General features: G+C 43.4%; 1 protein-coding gene and 1 pseudogene across 1 annotated transcript in view; both read right to left on the minus strand.

The window, feature by feature from the left end:
* The window catches only part of SASH1 (SAM and SH3 domain containing 1), a 347,031-nt gene that overhangs the window by 264,506 nt on the left and 58,745 nt on the right, over positions 1-23,780 (minus strand). The window lies entirely within an intron of this gene.
* On the minus strand, positions 14,339-14,472 carry LOC116275543 (annotated as a pseudogene).

The following is a 23,780-nucleotide window of genomic DNA, read 5'->3' on the forward strand; positions in this document are numbered from 1 at the left end:
AATCAAACATGTAAGGCTAAAGGGTGTTGGTTGTAATCACTGATAAGAACTAAATATGTAATTAACACTGAGATTTCCCTCACGGAAGGCCAGGCACAGTGGCTCACACCTGTAATCCCAGCACTTTATGAGGCCGAGGTGGGCAGATCAACTGAGGTCAGGAGTTTGAGACCAGCTTGGCCAACATCGTGAAACCCGGTCTCTACCAGAAATAAAAAAATTAACCGGGTGTGATGGCGCATGCCTGTAATCCCAGCTACTCAGGAGGCTGAGGCAGGAGTATCGTTTGAACCTGGGAGGCAGAGGTTGCAGTGAGCTGAGATTGTGCCACGGCACTCTAGCCTGGGCAACAGAGTGAGACTCTGTCTCAAAACAAAAACAAAAACAAAAACAAAAAAACAAAAAAACATTTTCCTCACAGAACTCATGGCTGTCATTTGTGTTCACAGTGGCTATACAACATGTGTATGTTGTCAGGGTATAAATGCAATCGCTCTCTGGTTATTTATCAAAGGGGACCGCGTCCCCTTCCCCTGTTCCACAACACACAAAGCTCACTGCACTTCTTTTTAGATTCCTGAAAGAAACCTTTGCCTAAAAGCCAGCTCCAACTTACTTTTCCGTGGCAGAGGCATTGGTTACCGTGAAGATCTCTGTTGTTCCCTGACCAGACAAATCCACCAGAGATGCCTGAGGGGCAGACCTTTCCTCTGACCACTTCACCGCCTTTTACCCCAAAGTCAACAGGAAAGGAAAGTAGTGACAAAAATGAGGTTAGAGGCTGTAGGCTGGAGATTGTGAGGCATTTGAAGTTAGGTAGGCTCACACCTTTCCACAGGAAGGGACCAGTGGGGTGTTGACAGCAAGTGTGCCATTCTCCCTGCCCTGAGTCAACACTGGCCATCCCTCCCTTCTCTTTTCTTGCCTTCCATCAACTCAAAGTATAAAATGCTTCTCAGTTATGGATTGTGAGGTGACCTGGGCTGGGAATGAAAACAAACAATCCCTTGAAACTGATGTTGTGTTTTAGCGCTTTGTTTTGTTTTGTTTTGCACAGTAAAAAAGAAAAAGGGATCCCAGCTACTCAGGAGGCTGAGGCAGGAGAATTGCTTGAACCTGGGAGGCAGAGGTTGTGGTGAGCCAAGATCATGCCATTGCACTCTAGCCTGGGCAACAAGAGCGAAACTCCGTAACAAAAAAAAAAAAAAAAAAAGAAAGAAAGGAAAAAGGGCACAGGCATGCCCTAAATTGTGCACTGTGTGGGATTCAGCTGTCTCCACTTTACTGCCTCTCTAGTAACCTAAAGGGTAGGAGGTGAAATCTCTCTGGCTAGTCTTGTCTGGTAACGAGGGTTTGATGTCAATAATTTGGGTGACATGCGGTGTTCACATTTAGAAACACAGACACTGGGGCTAGCTGCTGAGAACCAGGTTGGAAGTGTCAATCTAATTACTATCAGGACATTTTTCTGATCTTAGAGTGGCCTCAGGCTGGAAAGTGTGTGTGTGTGTGTTTGTGTACACACACGTGTGTATTCTGTGTGTGTCTGTGATGGCTCTAGTGATGGCGTGGTGTTGCTGACGTGTAGGAAATGATAGAAGTCACATATTCTTGAAGTCAGGAATAGCAAGCAAGGACCATACATGTGGTAGATAAGAAGTAAAGCAGTGGCAGGATTGTTTATGTTGAGAGATGGCTTCCTGGTTCACGTACAGATGCATAGATAGTTCAACCCCTTCCTTTGGTTTATTTCTGCATTTTAAATTATATTGAATTTTAGATAATTGATTTTTGCAGACATCTGGGGGCTGTTTCTTTTCAAATCTACATCTTTGGAGACAGCCTGTGTTTCTGCCACTGTCACAGGGTTGGGCTGATTCCCGTGATGCCTCTACTGTAGGAGACGGTAATGAGGGCTCATCGCACGGGCGAATCCCAGGGCTGCTCTGTCATTTACTCTGATTTCTCTAAGTGATTGAAAAGCACACTTGACATACACTCCCTCTTCAGAGATCAAGTTATAATTAAATCCAAGGAAACTCTCTGACAGCTGGGGCCTGCGGGTTTTGAGCTTGGTGCTTGTTCTTGCAAAAGCCGACAGCTACAGCTTATGTCCCACTGCCACATGCACGGCCAGTTAGGGCGATGATGAAACGTCTTTTCTGTCTGCAGTTTATTTTGTTTGGTGAGAATGAAAGCCCACCAGAAAAGTGGACTTGCTTTGAATACAGATGTAAGCATTTCTTACAAAACTCAAGCCCTACTTTTTCCAGAGAGGACTAAAGGTTAGTTCCATACTGTGCCAACAAACTAGAAACCATCACTAAGCAGCTAAGAAGAGGGAAGCACAAATGGCTTGGGAGACGGGAGATGTCTGGGAGGATGCCAGTGTGCACTCAGATTTAACAGCTTCATCAAAGGGAATGTGTTAAATGCTCATTAACTAAATTTACAAACGATCCCCAACTGGGAGGTGTTGCAAACAACAGAGGAATACCACACACACACACACACACACACACAGATTACAGGCATGTACACACACATACACAGAGCAGAAAGTGAAGTGTGAAGTAACAATCTGCTCAGACCCAAAATAAAATACTCTTAAATACAGACGTTCAAAGGAGCATTAGAATAGATTTAATGCAGAATTGAGGCAGCAGCTCAACAGCAGCAAGTTGCTATCTCTGATGGATGTTACTGGGGAGACAGACTGTGGCCATGGTGGCAGGGGGTGTGGCCATCCTCAAAGGATCCTGGAAAAGATGTGACACACACCTCGAAGGAGAGAGAGCAGGGGCCACTGGACACCAAGACTGAAGAACACTGAATGTTAACATGCTGACAGATTCTAAATATTTGTTACTAAAATCCTTAATTTTCCAAGGCGTAGGGACTATTGGCCCAGAGGACACTGAATTCTGATAGTAGAGGAAAGAGCACATTGCACATTGGCTCACATCAGCACCCAATAATTGTCCCACTGATCCTCAAGAAGCCATCATTAGGAACTGACTTCTTGGGGTATTGTCGTGGGTATTGCCCAAGCATCTGGAGGAAGGAGAGCATCCTGGAGCTGAAGTCTCCTCCTGAGGCCATCAGAGACCTGGGGCAAGAACAGCACCTCCACTCACGTCTCATCTCTCAAATCTGACCCTTCGGACTCCACCCATAGGCTCCTGGAGCAGTACACTGTGGTCTGACAAAGTGCATGGAGAGGGTGCAGGGTGGTATGGAAGCCTGGGTGATGGGACCTCCAGGCTGTGGTTCTGCCTCTGCTGCTAAACACTCATGTGAGTGCATGGTTGAGTCTCTGGACCGCTCTGGGTTGCAGTTCCCTAAGTAGCTTAGGGATTTGTTATGGGCTGATTTGTGTCCCATCCCCCCAAATTTATATGCTGCAACCCTACTCCCCAGGACCTCAGAATATGACTGTAATTGGAGACAGAGTTTTAAAAGAGGTAATTAAGTTAAAATGAGTCACTAGGGTGGGCTCTAATCCAGTATGATTGGTGTCCTTCTAGAAGAGGGGGTTAGGACACAGACACACACAGAGACGGCTATGGGAAGACACTGGAAGAAGACAGCAAGCCTCAAGCCAAGGAGAGAGGCCTCCGGAGACACCAATCCTGTGGACACCTTCATCTCTGACACTTGGATCTCCAACTTCAAGCCTCTGGGACAGTGAAAAAACTAATTTCTGTTGTTTAAGCTCCCCACTCCGTCACCCCAGTTTGTGATTCTCTGTTATGGCAGCCCTAGGCAAACTAATACAGAATTTTTTTTTTTTTTTTTTTGATGGAGTCAAGCTCTGTCACCCGGGCTGGAATGCAGTGGCACCATCTTGGCTCACTGCAACCTCCGCCTCCCAGGTTCAAGTGATTCTCCTGCCTCCACTGCCCGAGTAGCTGGGACTACAGGAATATGCCACCACGCCCAGCTAATGGAATTCTTTTAAAAATTATTTGATTTTATTTTTTTTGAGACAAAGTCTTCCGTGTTGCCCAGGTTGGAGTGCAGTGGTATGATCTAATACAGGACTCTTAGTGGAGGATCCATGAATCAACTTCAGGGAAGTCTCAAATCGCTTGATGTTTGTAAAAATTTTATGTGGATGTGCATGTGGGCACTTTTTAGAGAAAGGTACATTCTTTAGAGGAGAATCATAATTTTAGAGACGCTCCTAATAAGAGAAAGTTAACATCCATTGACTATTACTAAATTATCGCTAAAGTTCCTTATAGAACTAAACTTCAATCTTTAATGTTTATAATTCCTTTAATTTCCAACCCATGCAAGCAACCAGAGACTTCAGTAATACAGAAAGAATCTGAGGCACCTGCTCATTGTAGATCACCAAATCTATAATTCAGACATCTTACTACCTTAATTATGTGTTTGCATTGAAAACTGTTGGCACTTCCCTTCTTATTTGGTGAGAACATAGTGAAATGAATCCAGGGTTGCAGGACTGATATATGCTCAGAGCATTACACTTTTCACTTGAAAAGTAAAGAAAGGGGAGAAACATCTTCTACAGGAATTACCTGTAAGAAACCCTACTCAAAGATCTGATCAATGTCTGTTTTAGAACCTAAGGAAAATTGTGGAAAAGAGAGAGAGGAGAAAAAACAAAACAGCCTGTCACTGCTTTGGGAAAAATAGCAAGGGCAGCATCAATACTGGATAAAACCTGTAAAGTGTTCTCTAGCTACTCTCCTAGAAAGTGGCATTCCCTGGGCACCCAATAGCCAGAGGCCACTCTGTAAAGTAACGTTCTATCCTTGGAGGATGCTAGATGCTTATCTTGGTTAACCCACACCGCAACCATAGCAAGGAGATAGGACCTCTTTTCCAGGGATACAAACAGGACCTCTTTTCCAGGGAAACAAGCAAGTATTGGAGGTTGGACTCCAGGGCAGGCAGCCCTACCTCAAACCAGAGTCTTTCTATGGGGCTCAACATTTCTATCGGAAGGCTCCCTCCCTTTCTGTTGTTCTCTCTTATTCTCTAACAGGAAGACTATATATCCTTGAACTTCTGCTCCTTTAAATAATCCAAAGAATACAAATGCAGAATAATGGCTGCCTTTGGAGTTGAGAGAGGGGGTGTGGATGTGGGAGAGGTCCGGAGTGGTGTTAGCTGTGGAGGTAAGATGTTATTTTAAGCCAGATAATGGGTAATGGGCACGTACTTGTTGGTTTGTTCATTTTGTTTGAAAAAGTATTAAATATTAAACAAAATTTTCAAAATCTGCCTTTAAAAAGATTTATTTGGCCTTAAAAATGTTCATACCCTTTGGCCGAGGAGTGCCATTTCTACTGGGACTTCTATTGGGAGAAAATTATCTGAAATGAGGACAAAGATTTATTTGCCATAAGTTCATCATAGCATTTAAATTTGAAAATGTTGAAATAACATTAAAAGTCCAAGAAGAAAAGAGAGAAGAATCAAATAGACGCAATAAAAATGAGAAAGGGGATATCACCACTGACCCCACAGAAATACAAACTACCATCAGAGAATACTATAAACACCTCTATGCAAATAAACTAGAAAACCTAGAAGAAATGGATAATTTCCTGGACACTTACACTCTCCCAAGACTAAACCAGGAAGAAGTTGAATCCCTGAATAGACCAATAGCAGACTCTGAAATTGAGGCAATAATTAATAGCCTACCAACCAAAAAAAGTCCAGGACCAGATGGATTCACAGCCAAATTCTACCAGAGGTACAAGGAGGAGTTGGTACCATTCCTTCTGAAACTACTCCAATCAATAGGAAAAGAGGAAATCCTCCCTAACTCATTTTACAAGGCCAACATCATCCTGATACCAAAGCCAGACAGAGATACAACAAAAAAAGAGAATTTTAGATCAACATCCCTGATGAACATCGATGCAAAAATCCTCAATAAAATACTGGCAAACCGAATCCAAGAGCACATCAAAAAGCTTATCCACCATGATCAAGTGGGCTTCATACCTGGGATGCAAGGCTGGTTCAACATATGCAAATCAATAAATGTAATCCAGCATATAAACAGAACCAAAGACAAAAACCATATGATTATCTCAATAGATGCAGAAAAGGTCTTTGACAAAATTCAACAGCCCTTCATGCTAAAAATTCTCAATAAATTCGGTATTGGTGGAACGTATCTCAAAATAATAAGAGCTATTTATGACAAACCCACAGCCAATATCATACTGAATGGGCAAAAACTGGAAGCATTCCCTTTGAAAACTGGCACAAGACAGGGATGCCCTCTCTCACCACTCCTATTCAACATAGTGTTGGAAGTTCTGGCTAGGGCAATTAGGCAAGAGAAAGAAATCAGGGGTATTCAGTTAGGAAAAGAAGAAGTCAAATTGTCCCTGTTTGCAGATGACATGATTGTATATTTAGAAAACCCCATTGTCTCAGCCCAAAATCTCCTTAAGCTGATAAGCAACTTCAGCAAAGTCTCAGGATACAAAATTAATGTGCAAAAATCACAAGCATTCTTATACACCAATAACAGACAAACACAGAGCCAAATCATGAATGAACTTCCATTCACAATTGCTTCAAAGAGAATCAAATACCTAGGAATCCAACTTACAAGGGATGTAAAGGACCTCTTCAAGGAGAACTACAAACCACTGCTCAGTGAAATAAAAGAGGACACAAACAAATGGAAGAACATACCATGCTCATGGATAGGAAGAATCAATATCGTGAAAATGGCCATACTGCCCAAGGTAATTTATAGATTCAATGCCATCCCCATCAAGCTACCAATGAGTTTCTTCACAGAATTGGAAAAAACTGCTTTAAAGTTCATATGGAACCAAAAAAGAGCCCGCATCTCCAAGACAATCCTAAGTCAAAAGAACAAAGCTGGAGGCATCACGCTACCTGACTTCAAACTATACTACAAGGCTACAGTAACCAAAACAGCATGGTACTGGTACCAAAACAGAGATATAGACCAATGGAACAGAACAGAGTCCTCAGAAATAATACCACACATCTACAGCCATCTGATCTTTGACAAACCTGAGAGAAACAAGAAATGGGGAAAGGATTCCCTATTTAATAAATGGTGCTGGGAAAATTGGCTAGCCATAAGTAGAAAGCTGAAACTGGATCCTTTCCTTACTCTTTATACGAAAATTAATTCAAGATGGATTAGAGACTGAAATGTTAGACCTAAAACCATAAAAACCCTAGAAGAAAATCTAGGTAATACCATTCAGGACATAGGCATAGGCAAGGACTTCATGTCTAAAACACTAAAAGCAACAGCAACAAAAGTCAAAAGTAACAAATGGGATATAATTAAACTAAAGTGTTTCTGTACAGTAAAAGAAACTACCATCAGAGTGAACAGGCAACCTACAGAATGGGAGAAAATTTTTGCAATCTACTCATCTGACAAAGGGCTAATATCCAGAACCTATAAAGAACTCAATCAAATTTACAAGAAAAAAACAAACAACCCCATCAAAAAGTAGGCAAAGGATATGAACAGATACTTCTCAAAAGAAGACATTCATACAGCCAACAGACACACGAAAAAATGCTCATCATCACTCGCTATCAGAGAAATGCAAATCAAAACCACAATGAGATACCATCTCACACCAGTTAGAATGGCAATCATTAAAAAATCAGGAAACAACAGGTGCTGGAGAGGATGTGGAGAAATAGGAACACTCTTACACTGTTGGTGGGACTGTAAACTAGTTCAACTATTGTGGAAAACAGTGTGGCAATTCCTCAAGGATCTAGAACTAGAAATACCATTTGACCCAGCCATTCCATTATTGGGGATATACCCAAAGGATTATAAGTCATGCTACCATAAAGACACATGCACACGTATGTTTATAGCAGCACTATTCACAATAGCAAAGACTTGGAATCAACCCAAATGTCAATCAGTGACAGACTGGATTAAGAAAATGTGGCACATATACACCATGGAATACTATGCAGCCATAAAAAAGGATGAGTTCGTGTCCTTTGTAGGGACACGGATGCAGCTGGAAACCATCATTCTCAGCTAACAGAAAACCAAATACCGCATGTTCTCACTCACAGATGGGAATTGAACAATGAGATCACTTGGACACAGGAGGGGGATCATCACACTCTGGGTCCTATTGTGGGAGGGGGGAGGGATAGCATTAGGAGATATACCTAATGTAAATGACTAGTTAATGGGTGCAGCACACCAACATGGCACATGTATACATATGTAACAAACCTGCACGTTGTGCACATGTATCTAGAACTTAAAGTATAAACAAAAAAAAAAACCACCACCAACAACAAAAAAAACATTAAAAGTCCAACAAAGAAGAATGATTGGGCAAATTAAGCTACCTCTATGAGTTGGAATATTATACAGACGTCAAAACAAGATGCTCTCAAAGAGTTTGTAATGGTTCGAGGAAATTCATTTGATAAAATTTTAAGTGGAAAATTAGGATATGAAATTATGTATAAAATAAGACTTCAAAGCTCTGGAAAATACTCTGAAACAAGATTAACAGGAAACAAAGCAATGGGTGCCCCTGGATTAAGTTATGCAATTATGGTTATTTTGTTTATAAATTTTAATTTTCATACAGTAGAGAATGTATTACTTTATTGTTTTGAGATGGAGTCTTACTCTGTCACCCACGCTGGAGTGCAATAGCACGATCTCCGCTCACTCCAACCTCTGCCTCCCTGGTTCAAGCGATTCTCATGCCTGAGCCTCCTGAGTAGCTGGGACTACAGGCGTGTGCCACCATGCCTGGCTAATTTTTGTATTTTCAGTAGAGACGGGGTTTCACTATGTTGGCCAGGCTGGTCTCGAACTCCTGACCTCAGATAGTCTGCCTGCCTCAGCATCCCAAATTGCTGGGATTACAGGTGTGAGCCACCATGCCTGGCCATGTATTACTTTCATATAATAAAAAAATTATAAAATTTACTCTGCCTATTAGTTCTTGTCATCGAAAATCTTCAGGTAGGTTCCTATAGTGGTCTTTGGAATGATTTTATCCTTAGCCTGAAGTGGATAATGTGCTATTCCTGCTAACGAACTATAGCTAACTCACAGGGTTAAGGGAAGGCATTTTGGAATTTCTGGTTCCTCCTGGTTATTGCACTTTAAAAAAATTACATAGACATGATATTTCCCCGTAAACAATTCAGTGTGTTCCTGTGTTGCTCCATGTACTGCAAGACCAGATGTAGATCAGGAAAGCTCTTCACTGGCTTAGTATGAGAGCCAGGTAGACAATACACACAAGTGGGGAATACTCATTTTTTTTTTTTTTAGGTGGAGTCTCGCTCTTCACCCAGGCTGGAGTGCAGTGGTGCGATCTCGGCTCCCTGCAACTTCCGCCTCCCAGGTTCAAATGATTCTCCTGCCTCAGCCTCCCAAATAGCTAAGATTACAGGCCCATGCCACTCCGCCCGGTTAATTTTTTGTATTTTTAGTAGAGATGGGGGTTTCACCATGTTAGCCAGGGTGGTCTCCCTCTCTGACCTCAGGTGATCCGCCCGCCTCGGCCTCCCAAAGTGCTGGGATTACAGGCATAAGCCACTAGGCCCAGCCGGAATACTCTTGTTCTTCCTATGACCATGTGCTGTGATGCTGTGTGGTTTCTGTCACGTATACACACACAAGCACACTCATGCACACACCCCCTACCTCCCTGCCTACATTCTACCCAGCCTGACTGCTCTGGAAGGAAAGTATGTAGCAGGGGTCTGGGGGCCTCTGGGGCAGCTGTCTCAAGACCGAAGTGGCTGCAAAGCAGTGGTCGTAGCTGCAGGGGAGGTGGGGGAGAGGAGGAGCTGACTTGCAATCATCTCTTTCTGCTTTGTCCCTGTCCTCTTCATTCGGTGCACTCAGCTCTTCGGGAGGACAGTGTGTAACTAGTTTGACCAGCTGCTGACATCTCCGAAGAAGGAAGAGGTCTAATAACCTCCGAAGAAGGAATCTTCTAATATTACTTCACTGCAAGCACATTCTAAGCTTTCCGGCAGGGAGTCCCCAGATGAAAATGGGAAGCAGTTAGCTTGGGATCGCTTCAGGTCTTCTCCTTGGGATATGTTGATGTATTCCTGACTCCAGGCGCTCTCTGGATACACCTTTAGGTGTGTCTTCTCTGGCAGACAAAGGAGTTGTGCTTAGAACCAGTGGCTGCAGCTCAGTTCTGACGACAGGGAGAAATGAGTCTGGGGAGAGGGACTAGGGTTGGGCTGTAGATTGGGGAAAGGATACCGCATCTAAAATAAAAGAACCTAACACTGTATGTATTCTGCCTCTAACCCCCAATTTTCCTTCTTCTCTCCTCCTAATATAGTGATTGTGTTAGTTAGGTTCCTCTGACAGTTTGATTCCCCAAGACAGAATTAGAAATGCATAAGATCTGAGGCTGGGCGTGGTGGCTCACATCTGTAACCCCAGCCCTTTGGGAGGCCAAGGCGGGGGGATCACAAGGTCAGGAGTTCAAGACCAGCCTGGGCAACACAGTGAAATCCCGTCTCTACTAAAAATACAAAAATTAGCTGGGCGTAGTGGCAGGCGCCTGTAATCCCAGCTACTTGGGAGGCTGAGGCAGGAGAATTGCTTGAACCCGGGAGGCGGAGGTTGCAGTGAGCCAAGATCACGCCACTGCACTGCAGCCTGGGCGACAGAGTGAGACTCGGTCTCAAAAAAAAAAAAAAAAAAATCTGGGCGGGATGCCTGTGAAGGATGGAGCCTGAGAAGGAGAGCAGCAAGGGAGGAGGTTGAATGGGAAGAGCTTTAGACTTCAGTGTAGTCCCGAGAAATTCACTGCCAGGCCCATGGGAGACCCATAGTAAAGACTGCCTATTGGAGAAGTCCTGCACTTTGCAGGAATGGCCACGCCAGTTTCCTGCCCCGCTCAGCCATTGGCTGACAGTAGCCCAGGGGCGGGGACCTTTCTGTGAAGATAGCTTGGGTCCTGAAGTGGGGATACTTCCCTCAAGATGGTCCTTCGAGAGGAGGTCTTTGTGGTCCACCTCCACGGCCACCACAGTTATATTCTAATTTATGGTTTCATTTATACCAGTGCTGACTTGATTGTGTACTATAGTCACATTTCTTTTCTCATTATTTTTTCTTTCTTGGAGTTTTCTTTTTTCTTTCTTTAAAAAAAAATTTTTTTTGAGACAGAGTCGCGCTCTGTCGCCCAGGCTGGAGTACAGTGGTGCATCTCGGCTCACTGCAAGCTCTGCCTCCCGGGTTCACGGCATTCTCCTGCCTCAGCCTCCCGAGTAGCTGGGACTACAGGCGCCCGCCACCACGCCCGGCTAATTTTTTTTTGTATTTTTAGTAGAGACCGGGTTTCACCGTGTTAGCCAGCATGGTCTCGATCTCCTGACTTCATGACCCGCCTGCCTCGGCCTCCCAAAGTGCTGGGATTACAGGTGTGAGCCGCCATGCCTGGCCTGGAGTTTTCTTTTTAAAATTTGGTCACTTCTCTATGTCCCTATCCATTACTCTGCTCCAAGCGTTGACAGAACCATGACACACCTCATGGGAGACTGAAGTCGTCCGGCTCATGAATCGGTCCCATTTCTTCCTTCTTTGAGACATGCCGCCTGGAGTCCCGTTTGACTCGGTTGTGCTTTGCACATCCCCTTGTTTTAGTAGAGCATGTCCTCCAGGAGCTTGCAGGTAAGGGGTGTAGGTGATATAAATGCTTTGACTCCTTCTATGTTTCCAGTCCATCTGACCCTTAATGGAGAGTTCTAGGTCGGACATCGTTTGCCCTCAGAATCTCCAGTCTGTTGTTTCTTGGATGCTAGTGTTCCTGTTGAAAAGTCAATGCCAGCCAGGTGCGGTGGCTCACGCCTGTAATCCCAGCACTTTGGGAGGCCAAGGCAGGAGGATCACTTGAGGTCAGGAGATTCAGACCAGCCTGGCCAACATGGCGAAACCCTGTCTCTACTAAAAATGCAAAACAAAAACAAAAATAAAAACAAAAAATAGCCAGGCATGGTGGTACATGCCTGTAATTCCAGCTACTTGGGAGGCTGAGGCAGGAGAATTGCTTGAACCCGGGATGCGGAGGTGCAGTGAGCTGAGATCACGACACTGCATTCCAGCCTGGGTGACAGAGCAAGACTCTGTCTCAAAACAAAACAACAAAACAAAACAAAACAACGCTCTCCTATTTAACCCTACTCTTCTGAAATTTCACAATGATGTGCCTTATTCTCTGTGCTAGTACTAGGTCTTTTTCTCTCTTTCTCTCTCTCTGCCTCTTTTGTTGTTGTTGTGAGACAAAGTCTTACCCTGTCACTCAGGCTGGAGTGCAGTGGTGCCATCATGGCTCACCATGGCCTCGACCACCCAGGCTCAAGCGAATCTCCTGCCACAGCCTCCTGAGTAGCCAGGACTATAGGCATGTGCAACCACACTCAGCTAATTTTTTCTTTTGATAGACACGAGGTCTCTCTATTTCCCAGGCTGATCTCGAACTCCTGGGCTCAAACAATCCTAGGGATGGGTACAGTGGCTCACCCCTGTGAGGGTCCTTGGATCCTCTTTTGATCTATTTGTTCATCAAGGTAATAAAAGACTACCATGGATTGAACACCTAGTATGTGCCACATAATGTACTTTCTACTCAGTATGTCTCATTTCACCTTCACAGAATCCCTGCAAGGTGAGTGTTATTATATCCATTTGTGGACCAGGGCTGCGGCTCAGAAGCTTTTCCCAAGACCCTGAACTCTCACAGGTGAATAACTGCCAAGTGGTGGAGGTTGGCCTGCAGTGGGCATCAGTCTGAGTTCCAAGCTGACTGCTCTTTCCAGGGCAACCACCCAGAGGCGGGTCCTAGTGCTAGGTGATGGCAGGACTTGCATGTCAAGTGCTTCATGGGAGAATGTAAGTTCCATGGGGCTGAGATCTTGGCTGGTCTGTTCACCACCATCAGCCAAGTACAAGAACAATCCTTGCCATGTTGAAAATACACAATCCTTTGTTTTTTTGTTTTGTTTTGTTTTTTTTTTTTTTTTTTTTATGTCGGGGGAAATATTGAGGGGGAATGTTGGGGGGAGTGTTGCAGGGGGAGGATTTTTTTTTTTTTTAATTTGAGACAGGGTCTCACTGTCACCCAGGCTGGAGTGCAGTGGCGTGATCTTCGCTCACTGCAGCCTCTGCCTCCCAGGTTCAAGCAATTCTCCTGTCTCAGCCTCCTGAGTAACTGGGACTACAGGCGTGTGCCACCATGCCCAGCTAATTTTTGTCTTTTTAGTAGAGATGGGGTTTCATCATATTGGCCAAGCTGGCCTCAAACTCCTGGCCTCAAGTGATCTGCCTACCTCAGCCTCCCAAAGTGCTAGGATTACAGGTGTGAGCCACCGCTCCTGACAATCAGTACTTTTTAAAAGGATGAATGGATGGATAGATGAACATAATTTCATTTAATTCCCAGAGCAACTCAGTCATAACTCTAATTTACCCTTTTGTAAAAGGTTAGAAAGCAAATCCCAGCATTCTGGGATTTTGTTTCCCAGCGAATTGCTCTTTCTAGGAAGTGTTTTTGTGTAATCTTAGAATTACCCTTGATGATAACCCATGCTACCCCATGGCAACCAGAACCTAATGGGATAGCTGAGTTGGCTTGGCCAAGTGATTGACTACTTATTCAACAAAATATTATTGAGTGAGTGTCCACTGCATGCTAGGCACTAGGCTGGGAGATTTACATTCATTAAATCTCATATTATCCTCACAATAGCCCTGCCAAGTAGCCAGGTGGCCTAAAACCAGTTTCTTAAAGATTCATTTGCTCGGTTGGGTGCAGTGCCTCACACCTGTAATCCTAGCACTTTGGGAGGCCAAGGCGGGTGGATTGCCTGAGCTCAGGAGTTCAAGACCAGCCTGGGCAACATGGTGAAATCCGTTACTACTAAAATACAAAAAATTAGCCGGGCATGGCAGCGTGCTCCTGTAGCCCCAGCTACTTGGGAGGCTGAGGTAGGAGACTTGCTTGAACTCAGGAGACGGAGGTTGCAGTGAGCTGAGATTGCACCACTGCACTCCAGCCTGGGCAACAGAGCGAGACTCTGACTCCATTTAAAAAAAAAAAAAAAAAAAAGGTTCATTTGCTCAATGAAGACTTTGCTTAAAATTCAACCTCTAGACCTTTGAGAGTCTAGGTTTCATTTTAGTGTTCTATATTTTCTTGGCATTTGGGAGCAGTTTAACGATGAAAATAATTAGTTCCTCCAAGGGCATATCTAACTTAATTTAGTGTTTATATTACGTATTTATTGCACTTGCAGATTTTTTTAACTATTTAAAAAATATATGGAACATTTCACAAATTTGCACATCATCCTTGCACAGGGGCCATGCTAGTGTTTAGTATATGTGCTGCTGAAGTGGGCCCAGAATTTTCTTTTTTCTAATGATGGGATTGTTTTGTCTACTTGAACGTGCCTTGTTCTATTTAACCTGCTTTTGCATGGTTAAGCTCTTTTTAGTCAGTTTATGTAAGGCCTTTTATTCAGAATTTAAATTAAATTTAAAAGTAAATTAAATTAAAATTAAAATTTAATTTAATTCAGTATTTATTTCGAGGACATGTGAAAAGACCTAAAAATGCTTCAAAGGAAATAGAATTTTGCAGGAATGAGTTTTTAGGTAAGATGTTCCCCAGCCAGGCTGTAATGAGAAAAAAATAATGGAGACCAAGATGTGGGCAGACATTTAATAAGCCTCTCCCGGCCGGGTGCGGTGGCTCACGGCTGTAATCCCAGCACTTTGGGAGGCCGAGGCTGGTGGATCACCTGAAGTCAGGAGTTTGAGACCAGCCTGGTCAACATGGTGAAACCCTGTCTCTATTAAACATACAAAAAATTAGCCGGGCATGGTGGTGGGTGCCTATAATGCTACTCAAGAGGCTGAGGCAGGAGAATCGCCTGAACCCAGGAGGCAGAGGTTGCAGTGAGCCAAGATTATGCACTGCACTCCAGCCTGGGTGACAGAGCGAGACTCTGTCTCAAAAAACAAAACAAAAAAACAAACAAAAACAAAAACAAAACAAGGCCAGGCGTGGTGGCTCATGCCTGTAATCCCAGCACTTCGGGAGGGTGAGGCAGGCGAATCACGAGGTCAGGAGTTTGAGACCACCCTGGCCAATATGGTGAAACCCCATCTCTACTAAAAATACAAAAATTAACTGCGTGTGGTGGTACATGCCTATAGTCCCAGCTACTCAGGAGGCTGAGGCAGAAGAATCGCTTGAACCTGGGAGGCGGAGCTTGCAGTGAGCTGAGATCACGTCACTGTACTACAGCCTGGGCGGTAGAGTGAAACTCTGTCTCAAAAAACAAAACAAAACAAAACCCTGCATATTTTGTCTCTTTTAAAAGAAGGTCAAAATAGACGGTTCTTAAAAATAAAGCACAATTGTCTTTATGTTCATATTTGGAAAACTATTGGAGTGTCAACATAATAATGTCTGCAAACTTTCAGAAAGAATTTTTGTAGAATTTCCTGGACATTACCTGGAAAAAGGATTATATGGGAGGCTGAGGTCAACTCACTTCTGCCCTATGTCTGTCCCCAGAGAGTCTGACCGGTGACCCTGCGTCCAGCTTTTCCTGGCACTCTCAGCAGAAGCAGCTGGCTGGTCTGAGCACAGTGAACCCAGTGTCTCTCCAGGCCATACAATTCTACCATTCTAACTTCTCAGGTGGTAGCATGGTATTTTGGAACGTATATCCGTGGGAATGTCCACCAGGCTGGACTTTACTGCGCTGTTGACTGTAGTGGCCACATTGACCACCTGACCCATGCCAGGAGCCACCTCCATTGCAGGTGCATTTCTGCATGATGGTTGTCATTTTGATTAAGAGTGCAAGGCTCCGGAGGCAGACTCTATGATTTCAAATATTGGCTCCCATATATCCTAGTTATAGGACTATTCGTGTGTCTCCTTTCTTTATCAGTAAAATAGGGATTTTTATGCGTCTACCACACAGTGTTGTTGTGAGGATTAAATGAGTTAATATTTCTAAAGAGCTTAGAACAGTGCCTGGCACATAATAAATGGTATGTAAGTTTTAGTAATGTATAATTATCATCATTATTATTTTTTTTTAGAGATGAGGGTCTTGCTATGTTGCCCAGGCTTGTCTCTAACTCCTGGCTTCAAGTGATCCTCCTGCCTCAGCCTCCCAAGTAGCTTGGATTACAGGTGCAAGACACCGTGTCAGGCTACCAAGATTTTTTGTGTGAAGTACTTGGAACTACACAAGGCACTTCTTGGGTAAAAAATGCACAGGAGTGCACTCGCAGGTGTATATATTTAAATGAATAAGTGCTTCTTCTATGATCCTGGAAGTGTAATTTACCAGCAGTGCAGTTTCTCCTCTCCCTCTGCCTTTGCTACTACCTGCCCTCAGCTTTCTCATCATCCTCTCCCTTTTTCCTTTGCATGTACTTTGTTCTCTCTTCCTCCATCCTAGCTTACTTTTTCTTTCTCATACTTACAAATCAACTGGGCGCTGTTTCTCTTTTCTCTTACTCTCCTAAGTTTTATTTTATTTTAGTCACTGAAGTGATCTGAGAAGTGGCTGTAAAAAGGTAACACCAGCCTATTGACATGCTGCCTCAAACAGAAGGGGGTGAGTCACAAAAGGAGAGAGTCCAAGGTTGGACAGAAGAGACGCAAGTTCCTTCTGGCTTCAGAGTTCTATGTCCACCATTTCAAATTTAGATTCATATTTTATTAACATTTATCTTTCCCTTTGTATGGCTTAAGCACTAGGCTAGGGCTTTTAGATGGATTATTATTTAATCCTTACAACTCCTTAAAGGCAGGTATTACTCCCATCTTACAAATGAAGAAGAAAAGCAAAAATGGAGAGATAATCAACTTATCCAAGGCCACACAACTGGAAATCAGAGAGCCAACGTTGGTGCGTATACACGCTAACTCTAAGCTCCAGTCTCTTCCCACTACTCATAATTCCTCCCACACAAAAAAGTAGAAGTAGGCTAGGCACAGTGGCTCATGCCTGAAATTCTAACACTTTGAGAGGCTGAGGCAGTAGGATTGCTTACGATCAGGAGTTTGAGATAAGCCTGGGCAACATGGTGAAACCCTGTCTCTACAAATAATAAAAAATCAGCTGGTTTGTGATCGTGCATGCCTGTAGTCCCTGCAACATGGGAGGCTATGGCAGGAAGATTGTTTTAGTCTAGGAGTTCAAGGCTACCGTGGGCCATGATCATGCCACCGCACTCCAGCTTGGGTGACAGAGTGAGACCACATGCCCCAAAATAATTGCAATATAATGTGATTAATGTAAATACGTAGCAGTACTTATAAGATCTTATGGAAATACAAGTGAGGTAGGGAGGGGAATTTCTAATATTTCCTAGGCAGATTTTTGAACTGGGGTCCTTGAAATTTTGGAAGGTCAGTGGAGGAATCACTTGAAGTTGTCTGCAAAATTTTCTTAGAGGGGTTTGTGGCCAAGGGAGTAGAGAGGGGGAAGTTTGACCGGGGGCATCAGAGAGTATTAACTGTGTGAATGTTTGAGCTGATCAAGAGTTTGCAAGGAATTAGAAGAGGAATAAGACAGTCTAGGCAAAAGAAACCACAAGTGGAAAAGTACATGCAAATAATTTTCTTGGACTTCAGCCTAGGGTACCATTCAAGGAAGCAGCAGGAGACAAAGCACCTAGAATAGGTGGTTAGGGTCCAGACCAAGAAACAAATGATGTTCAGGGCCAAGAATGAATTCTCAAGGATATTAAAAATGCTCTCGACAACATTATTACAGGTCATTGTAAAATGTATTCTCCAATGCCATTAAACAGTATGATGGAAGTTCTTTCTTCCCTTTTCCAGATGCTTGTAGCAAAGTCTCTGTATTTTAGGATAAATTTGCATTCAGGAGTAGAGCTGGGAGCCTAACCTTGTTTCTGGGTGATAATGTGTTCTGAATTCTAAACAATGGCTTACAAAACTTCTGAAGAGCCATGAATTCTGTGAATTGGCATGGTGGCACCACCCATTGGTGCCTTGGCGGTAGGTCATTGAATCCCTGGTGTCCAAATATGGGGCTGTAAATTAGAGGAGGGGCAGGGCAAGAGGATATTGCCCTAAATGAAGATATGCTGAGTTTGTTACTGGAAAAGAGGCAGAGAGATTTCGGATCTGGATTTTCGAGGTAATAGTAAATTTATAATCCAGGTATCACTGTGGAAGTCTCTGCCACGCTGATTTTATTTTCTCCCCAAACTTCTGAGGTTGATAACTTAATCAGGTAGATTAACTAGGTTAGTTAAAATAAGATATATATGCAATCATCTCCCACAAAGGAAGCTTGTCTGAACTGGAACTGTTTCTATAGATTTCAAGGCTCATTCCCTTGTCTCCTTAGGACAGGAACGATATTCCTAAGGCTGATAATTCCCCTTTCTGTCTCAGTTGATCAATACATCATTTTGCATCCTCAGCACAAAAACCCAAATGTGCTTGCTTCCTTTTCTAAAAGAAAGCCTCTGTCTTGCTGGGATTAAGAGGGCATAGTCCCATGACACAGTTTGCAGTCAAATTTTGGCACCTGAAAAAACCTTCCCTCTTTAAAGAACTGCGGGCAACCAGTCAAGAGGGACCAGAGTTTTGGCATTTGGACTGAAAACATTACCTGCCAACTGGGCTGCTCTGAACGTATTGTTTCCGAAACCAGGGGAAGCGCATGTAACAAGAGGAGGCTTTGTTCTGTTGGAACATTTTTGATGAGCCCATCTGCCCCAAGTTGAAGGGAGAACCTGCCAGCCATGTCTGTTCACTTTCTCCCATTTACCAGCCTCCCTTGGACTCCTGAATACCCTCTAGGGCATGACTGTTACCTCTCACAACTCATATTTCAGATATTTTTTGCTTTGTTCATCCCATGACCGTGGAATTTTATGTTTCATACACAGTTGCTTTGACTGGCAGTCAAACACTTTTCTCTCAATGACCCAGTCTCTCCTTCTGGTTGCTATCCTACCAAGACAGCGAGGAGAAATTTGCCCAAGCAAAGGCTAAATGCCCGAACTGACGTTTCTTCTAGAGTTCCCTTCCCTAATTCTACTTTCATTCAACAAGTATTGATTGGGCACCGACAGTACCAGGCACTGTTCTCAGCTCCTCAGAGACAGTAGTGAGCAAAGCAGCCTTCCAGAAGCCCATCTGAGAGGCCTCAACTCACCAAAGCCCAGGCCAGAAGCAGAGAAGGGGCAGGAGGGGCCCTCAGGCCAGGCTGGGGCTCAGCACCCATGCATCAAGTGGTTGGGCTCTCAGACTCTACCTCGTGATCTCTGTACTCTTTAATTATTTGTCATGAACAAATCTATCTATCTATCTATCTATCTATCTATCTATCCATCTATCTATATCTATCTATCTATCTCTATCTATCCATCGATCTATCTAGCTATCCGTCTATTTTTTTTTCTTAAGAGACAGGGTCAGGCTGGGCACAGTGGCTCATGCCTGTAATCCCAGCAGTTTAGGAGGCCAAGGCAGGCGGATCACCTGGGGTCAGGAGTTCAAGACCAGCCTGGCCAACATGGTGAAACCCTGTCTCCATGAAAAATACAAAAATTAGCCGGGCATGGGGGTGGGTGCCTGTAATCCCAGCTACTCAGGAGGCCAAGGCAGGAGAATCGCTTGAACCCGGGAGGCAGAGGTTGCAGTGAGCTGAGATCGCACCACAGCACTCCAGCCTGGACAACAGAGGGAGACTCCGTCTCAAAAAAAAAAAAAAAAAAAAAAAAAAATTAAAAAGGAAGAAGAAAGGAAGAGATAAGAGAGGCAAGATCTCACTCTGTCACCAAGGCTAGGATGCGGTGGTGTGATCATAGTTTACTGCAGCCCAGAACTCCTGGGCTTAAGAGATCCTCCTGCCTCAGCCTCCCAAGTAACTGAGACTACAGTTGCATGCCCAGCTAATTTTTGTAATTTTTGTAGAGACAGTGTTTTGCCATGTTGCCCAGGCTGGTCTCCAATTCCTGGGCTCAAGGAACCTTCCTATCCTGGCCTCCCAAAGTTCTGGGATTATAGGCATGAGCCCCCACATTCAGCTCAAATCTAAACCCCTTTTTTAATTAAAAAGGAAAAGAACTTCACAATCTATAGAATACGATTTCTACAGAGAAGATGAAGACGGAAACAAAGTTGTTCAGCAACCTGAGAAGAAAACTCCTTCAGTAGAATATTAGATGCTAAATGGTTAATCAGATGGTCCCTATCCCCTGGGGGTTGCAATATGAAGTACATCATTACATCCTTCATTCTTAGCATGTGTGCAAATCTTTAAAAAAGTTTTCATAGATAAGCAGAGGCTGGAAAAGCTCTGGTCTTTAACAGGAAAAACTTTTCTTGGCTTACAAAACCTTTTTTAGAGTCTTGGGGGAAAATAAATATCTACATAATTATATAAATATATCTTATATAATGAATGGTAAGTCACAAAAATGGCAAAGCCCGGTGAAGGAATTCTGAAGCAGTCGCTGCCTAGCCCCCTCGGAATTTTGATGGATTCATCAGTAGCACTGAAAATCCCTAGATACTGACAGTTACTTTATACCTGTTTCCCACAATAGTCCTTTCCTGAATATACCAGTCTAAATGTCAGAAGGACACCTAAAAACAGTCTTAAAATTTGAAAACAGACAGCCTACATACCCTGCAATCTTGTTCCTCCATGAAGTGAGCTGCTGGCCATACGTTCAAATGGTCTCTGACTTCCTCTCTGACTCAGATCGCATGAATCCGCAGCACTGATGTAAGGCTCTAAATGGGAATCTGTTTTCAATTCAGGGCAGATGTGGGACACTCTCACAGCCCTAGGGATTATCAACTTTAAAACAAATCGCCTTCAGGACGATAAGAGAGGCAGCAACTGCTTCCTGAGGCCTCACTGGGGTCCCTTCCAAATGCTTAACATATAACACAATAACTATGACACAAAAGCAAGTTTCGTTCTTCGGGTTCTCAGACTTTAAAATGAAGCTTGCAAATGCCCCTCAGAAACAAAGCTTGAAAATATATCTCAGAACATTTAAATAGAAATCCAGATATTTTAGTAACTAACATACAACAGTGATCCAAATGCCCCTTTCTCCCCGCCCCTACAAAACTCCCAGCCAGGGTTTGGCTCATTGAGTATAGTTTTTCCACAAATTGAATTCGAATTGTTCTGGTTCAGAGTTTTCTTGGCTCAAGAAAAGGAAGGGAGGACTAGTCCAAGACTTCCACAGAGAAACATCCAGAAATCCATTTAACACGGTAAGTTTAATGTTCTAGGATTAGTGTTCATGCATGGACTCTACGTCTCAGAATGTCCTCTGTTCTGAGAACACTTTGTAGAGTTGGCTGATCTGCTAGGCTTCAAACTCTGAAACACCTTCGCTGGGGCTTAATCTAGTTTAACCTGATTTGATAACCCTGAAAAAAAGTTACAAAAACATGAATTTTGAAGACATCTAAAGGAAACATAAAAACATTTCCCTTTTAATAAAATAAAACAAAAGTTTTATAGAGTCTTAAAAAATATTAAAAGTTAATGTGCATGGCATTTCCCTACACAAATAAGTTTAGGTGTTGGTAACATCAGTGAATAGTCAGAGGATAGTCACATTAAGTACACGTTCTTGGAAAACACAGTCTATTCTTTAAAATTAATATTGTGAGTGTGACATAACAGAGTTACATGGTAAAGCATCAAGTCACTAAGGAACATTAGGGCTAGTATTTCTCCTATCTTCGTGGGGAAAAATAAATTAAACTTCCTGTAGCTTAGGAATGTGCTAACATAACCATTAGGCAGCGGTAGAAGTGGTATTAGGAGTTGTGGATGAGCCGAGCATGGTGGCTCACACCTGTAATCCCAGCACTTTGGGAGGCCGAGGCAGGTGGATCACCTGAGGCCAGGAGTTCGAGACCAGCCTGACCAACATGGTGAAACCCTGTCTCTACTAAAAATACAAAAATTAGCTGGGCGTGGTGGCGGGCGCCTGTAATCCTGGCTACTTGGGAGGCTGAGACAGGAGAATCACTTGAACCCAGGAGCAGGAGGTTGCAGTGAGCCAAGATCGTGCCACTGCACTCTAGCACGGGCAACAAGAGTGACACTCTGTCTCAAAAAAAAAAAAAAAAAAAAAAAAAAGTTGTGAATGAGATGTCCAGAGTCCCAGAGACAGAGACCTGTCCCTAGATTTCTCTTTAACTGAGTGGCCTCGGACACGCCGTTGCCCAGGCTACCATTTCCTTATTTGTAAAGTGGCTGAATTAGGGAGAAGATATCTAAAATTCAAACCTCTAATATCAGTGATGGTGTATTAACCAAGAACTTGGTAAAACAGAAGGTAAGAGTCTTTTTGTTTCATTTTGTTTTCAAAAATAATCATTAACTGCCACTAGTTTGACATCTCAGACAATTTTTTTTTCCACTTCGGAGCATATATCTACAATTCTGGCTGATAAGGCAAGTTTTAGCCAAGAAATGGGATCTGAAGGATCAAGAAACCCACTACCTTATGTAAATTAGATGCCTAGATTTTTAAGGAGGTTGACAGGTTTTTAGGGAAACAATCACCAAAGGCATAACTGCCCAATTTTAATTTGGCTCACGGGTGTCAGTAATGCACTTACTTAGCAATTAGGATCAGTTCAGTACAGAAAAACTTTAAAAATATTAAAGTGAGTAAGGAAAAGCATACATTGCTAGCGAGCAGTGGGTGGTTTTGATAGCTAGCAGGTAAGGTGAGGGATACCCGGGGTGGAGGATAGCGTGGTTTGGTAAACGAGCACCGGCTTATGATTCAGGAGACCCAAGATCTAGTTCCAGGGCTGCCACTAACTAGTCCTGTGACCTTGGCCACCCTCTTCCCTGTTTCTAGTATGTTTCCTTCTCTATACCAGAAAGGTCTTAGTCTGTCCATCCTCTTTCTGTCCCAGCAACCAAAAGAGAAATTCTGCACCATTGAATACAGCTTTTGCTATAGAATACAGCTCCTACAGCTGTGCTATAGGAGCACAGAAGCCAAATCTATAACATCAGTGTATATCAGTCTATGGTGTGCAACAGAAAATAGTTGTACACTGGGAGATAGCTAACTGGGAGATGATCATTTTCACAGTTGTGGGAGGTAGCCACTCCCCTGCCAAATACCAGTAAAGTCCTGTTCCAAAGAACACCGTCACAGTTAAGGTTTTCTTTCCACAAACCTATTTGCATTTATCAGCTATGATTTGAGGATATAGAAACAATGTTTAAAATAATCATATATAATACTACTGTTGAGGGTTGAATTGTGCTCCACCACACCCCTCAGATTCATATACTGAATATCTCAGAATGTGACCTTATTTGAAGATAGGATCTTTACAGAGGTAATTAAATTAAAATGAGGCCATCAAAGTGGGCCCTCATCCAAACATGCAATCTAACAATGAAATGACTCAACAAAGCACAGGAAAGTATGAAAAATTACAAACCTAAAGAAACTAGGTTGGGGGTGGTGGCTTACCCCTATAATCCCAGCACTTTGGGAGGCTGAGGTGGGAGAATTGTGTGAGGCTGGGTAACATGGTGAGACCTTGTCTCTGTAAAATATTTGAAAAATTCGGTGGGCATAATGGTGTGTGCCTGTGGTCTTAGCTACTTGAGAAGTGGTGGTGGGAGGATTGCTTGAGCCTAGGAGATTTGTGCCACTGTACTCCAGCCTGGGCAAC

The sequence above is a fragment of the Papio anubis genome, chromosome 6, assembly GCF_008728515.1.
Source record: "Papio anubis isolate 15944 chromosome 6, Panubis1.0, whole genome shotgun sequence".
Lineage (NCBI taxonomy): Eukaryota > Metazoa > Chordata > Mammalia > Primates > Cercopithecidae > Papio > Papio anubis.